This window comes from Macrobrachium rosenbergii, chromosome 52 (genome assembly GCF_040412425.1).
Source record: "Macrobrachium rosenbergii isolate ZJJX-2024 chromosome 52, ASM4041242v1, whole genome shotgun sequence".
Classification (NCBI taxonomy): domain Eukaryota; kingdom Metazoa; phylum Arthropoda; class Malacostraca; order Decapoda; family Palaemonidae; genus Macrobrachium; species Macrobrachium rosenbergii.
This window is the reverse complement of record NC_089792.1, coordinates 6,372,159-6,377,280: the sequence shown is the minus strand read 5'-3', so window position 1 is coordinate 6,377,280 and position 5,122 is coordinate 6,372,159.

Here is a 5,122-nt window from a genome sequence, read left to right as displayed (position 1 = left end):
CAGTTAGTTGTCTCAGCCATTTCTTTGGAATTTTTTCATTCATTCCAGCATACTTCATTTTTTTTTTGTGTCATACATTCATATTTTCACCACCATGCCGGATCAGTCATCTTTCTTTTCTTTCTTTCTTTTTCTTTTTAACGTGCTTTTAAAAACAGCATTTTTGTAAACAGTGAAAACCTGTCAAAAACTGATGCCTTCAAACTTTGAACCTGACTTTTTGATTTGAAAAAAAAGCTTTTTAGGCAACAGACCTGTCAAAAACTCGATCGGCTGCCCTGACCTGACAAAAAGTCTGTCAAAAGCTTAGACCCCGGTAAAAAATTGAAAAAGTGTTTCAAAAACTGTGAAAAAATTCAAGCTGTCATACCAGACCCAACGCCCTTTCTTCAAAGCAGCAGACCTGAAAAACTTATTGCGCGGGTATGGCGAGAGTTCAGAGAAAACGTGAGATGTTTGTTAAAAACTTTTTAGAAAAAGTGTTGTAAAAGTGGACTTTGTTTTTGTGTGTGTATTTAGTCTGTAACATCCATTTGCTTTTTAAGCAAACCTGTCAAAAACTGTTGATTACATATATAATCCAAAAGCAGGATGTCAAAACGGATAAAAAATTGAAAAGTGTCTGCCTCTCTGATCAGCCTGGCTTGCAGACCTGTCAAAAACTGGATTGAACCTGTCAAAAGCAGTGCCACTGTGAAAAAAATTGACTGTCTAAAAGCAGAAGACCTCAAAAACTGAATCAGTCATCTCATTCAAATTTCATCAAACACTTGGGACCTATTAAAAATTGAAAAAGTAGGTTGTCTTAGCCTGTGAAAAAATTGAAAAAGTAGAAAGCTGTCAAAAAGCTCATTCAAAAACTGTGAAAAAATTGAAAAAAAGTGAAAAGCTGTCATTTTCACCAACATGCTACATCAGTCATCTCAAAAGCTTAAAATCTCTTCAAAAAAAAAATTGAAAAAAGTAGAAAAGCTGTCAAAGCCTCAGACCTCAACCTTCCAGTTGCATTCAATCCAAAAACAGTGGAAAACTGTCAAAAACTTTGAAAAACAGTATAAAAACTGTCAAAAGCGGTGAAAACCTGTGAAAAACTGTGAAAAACTTTGAAAGAAAACAGTAGAAAAACTGTCAAGAGTAGTGGAAACTTGTCAGAAACTGTAAAAAATAAAAAAAATCATTAGAAAACTGTCAAAAGCAGTGGAAACCTGTCAAGAACTGTGAAAAACTGACCAACGCTCTCAAATTTACACTGACTCTTGACAGCCTTGCACATTCAGATCTACTGCTCTTCCATCATCCCCATCCAGTCTTCAAAACGCTCACTTGATCAACACATCGACGCATTCTCTACAGATAACATCTCTCCAATGGCATCTTATAATAGGATCTATGTGCTCATTAACCCTCCTCACTGCATTTAAGTGTTCCAAGGAGCAACTTTTTTCTCCCTACGGTATGTGATTCTATTTACTTCTTAATTATGATATATCCCGCGTCAGTTCTTGATTACTTTATTTGTCGTCTTACGCGGCGTTACGTGAGTGTTTTTTTTTATGGAATAGCATCTATAAAAAAATCATGATTTACCTTTTGATAAACGTATTTGATTTTGTCATCCAGCTACCTAGCATATTTTGTAGCTTGTTTTCCTGATTCAGTGTTGATTACCATAGTCCTTATTACGCTAGTTTACAATTATAAACCAAACTTGCTGATTCTGCACATTCATCAGCCAATTCTGATTACATACCAGTTTATATTTATCAACAAATTGTGCTAATACTATGGCAGTTTTTTTTAACCAATTGTGCTGATTAGGCTATATGAGTACATCATTATCTTTTTCACCTTTATCATATTCTGATGTCACTAAACTGCCTTAAACCTTGGCCTAATTTTCATCTATTTTTCCTTTTATTCCCTCCTATTTAATTCATTTTTAGTTTTCTGTAAAAGAAAACTATTGCGCCGGCTTTGTCTGGCCGTCCGCACTTTTTTCTGTACGCACTTTTTCTGTCCGCCCTCAGATCTTAGAAACTACTGAGGCTAGAGGGTTGCAAATTCGTAAGTTGATCATCCACCCTCCAATCATCAAACCTACTAAATTGCAGCCCTCTAGCCTCAGTAGTTTTTATTTTATTTTATTTAAGGTTAAAGTTAGCCATAATCGTCTGGCAACTATACAGTAAAACCATTCAGACCGAGCTACCCTTCAAAGGATAGATCGATTTTGAGTGGCATTGGTAAAAGAAATTGTATATGTGCGCCGAAGCAGCTATATCTCTCCTTAGTTATGATATAAATCATGATGTGTATATGTACATAAAACCCTATTACAGATTATATTTCATCATATATATATATATATAAAACCATATATATATATAGGTGAAAGAAATTATATATGTGTATATGTATATATATGTGAGTGTGTGCAATATATAAATTACAGGCGGATAGTTCAGTATATATATCTTTCATATATAAGAATGAATATATAACACGTATATATATATATATATATATAATATTATGCTGCACTCAGCTTACAGGGGAAGTAACGTCTGCCTGTCAAACACGTGTGGTGTCTACTGTGATTTTTTACACACACACACGTGCATCCTACTGTGATTTTTTAATATACACACACATATATATATATATATATATATATATATATATATATATATATATATATATATATATATATATATATAAATGCCATTTAAAAACGAAGAAAATTAAGAGAGAGAAACAAAAGTCATTATAGTTCGTGTAGCATCTCCACCCCTTTAACAATAATAAACGGGGTAACAAGAGCGGTATACTCAGGAGAGCTATAGATACACGGAGTTTCTTAACGACAGGCAATTAAGGGACATAGAGTTAGTTAGATTCTAGCTAGGCCTAAAGGGTTCACAAAGGATGTGGTCAATCTTATCTGGCTGAGCTAGATTCGTGTTGTTTATTTCACATAATGCAGCTTCAGAGTATGTCTTATTAAACGAAACATGCATCTATAAACAATTTGTGATGCATCCCAGCACACAAACGCACATGCAAAAAAGATACACATACATTATATATATATATATATATATATATATATATATATATATATATATATATATATATATATATATATATATATATATATATATATATATATATGCATGCATACTGTATATATATTATATATATATTCGTATTTATGTATTTATGTATATAATATATATATATTCGTATTTATGTATTTATGTATATAATATATATATGTATGTATATATATATATATATATATATATATATATATATATATATATATATATATATATATATATATATAGAGAGAGAGAGAGAGAGAGAGAGAGAGAGAGAGAGAGAGAGAGAGAGAGAGAGAAAATCCAAGTTGTAAAGTTGTTAAAGGGAAGAATGAAATCAACATTACAAATCCATTTGGGTTACACCACTTATGCAGCATTACCCGGCCATTGCATGAGCCGTCATTGCACATATTCTCAAATAGATACAAGCGTACAAACGAGATACAAATCACCTATAATGAAAACGCAACAAATATAACCTCCCTGAGGCAATCCAATTTCTAGAATGTCTTAATGATTCTTCGAACTGCAGGACAGCGAAGGATTTGGGAATATATCCAAATATTGATACACTTCCTCATCATTCCCCTCGTTGCATTTGAGATGCTTTTGTTACATTTGTTTCCATCAGTTTCTCGATGAATTAAATTTCGCCTTTCTAAAGCGAACGTTGTACGAGGGATGATATATATGCATCCTGCCGGAGCATATGATTTTACTCATCTGTTTTCATTACTGAAGACTTTGACTCGCAAAGTCTTTGTTCCGAGTTAAATGTTTCTTCATTTGTATTTCCACAATCACGTTAAACAATAATTTAAAGCAGTTTATTAATTTAATAATTTATTTTTTCTTTTTGATAAGTGAGATCTCTTTTTTCTGTATTTCCCATTACCTTCTCTTACTTGCTATTGAGCTCCATATTCCATGGAAGCTTGAATTTCAAATCTCTGGCCACTGTGGGCTTGTTCCATATGAACAGGGGTCATCTTCTGAATAATAATAATAATAATAATAATAATAATAATAATAATAATAATAATAATAATAATAATAATAAGAATAATAATAATAATAATAATATCACGTAAAATTTATCATGATGTTCAGGATCAGTCAAGTTAGTTTGCTGATAAGTTCTATAAAGGCTTTTTTTTTTTTTTTGTAAATGTTTTAAGCTTGATGTATTGAAAAGTAGCACCATAGCAACCCTCCTGACATTTAGCAAAATATTTCCTAAAACTCAGATTCGATGACTGCTCGGATTCGTCGATCTTGAAAAAATCTAAAAGGCTGAATTTTCATTTTATATTCTCCACTGAAAGACATCACATTAAAAACTGATACCTTTTAGATAGTGTGCTAATCGATGAATAATTTTATTTATGCAGTGGAATATCTTATAATTTTAAGTATGCAGTGGAATCATTTGAATTATACAAAGAAATTTCTTATAATTTTAACTATACAGTGGAATAGTTTTAATTGTACAGTGGAATAATTTTAGTTATACAATGGAATAATTTTAATTATACAAAGGATTATCTTATAATTTTAAGTATACAATGGAGTAATTTGAATTGTACAAAGGAATTTCTTAGAATTTTAAGTATACAGTGGAATAATTTTAATTATATAATGGAATAATTTTAATTATACAAAGGAATTTCTTATAATTTCAAGTTTACAATGGGATAATTTTAATTATACAAAGGAAATTCTTATAATTTTAAGAAAACAATGGAATAATTTTAATTATATGATGGAATTTCTCTAATTTTAAGCATACAATGGAATCATTTTAATTATACAAAGGAATTTCTTATAATTTTAAGTATACAATGGAATAATTTTAATTTTTCAATGGAATATCGTAACTGTATCCAGAGTAGAGAGTCAAACCAACATTCAGGCACTTAGGAACTTTTAAGATTTCACATTTCCTTATCACGCTCCCTTGAAATCAGCCACGCCTATTAATTATGCGCAAATTGAATAGGTACTGCAACATGCGGTTA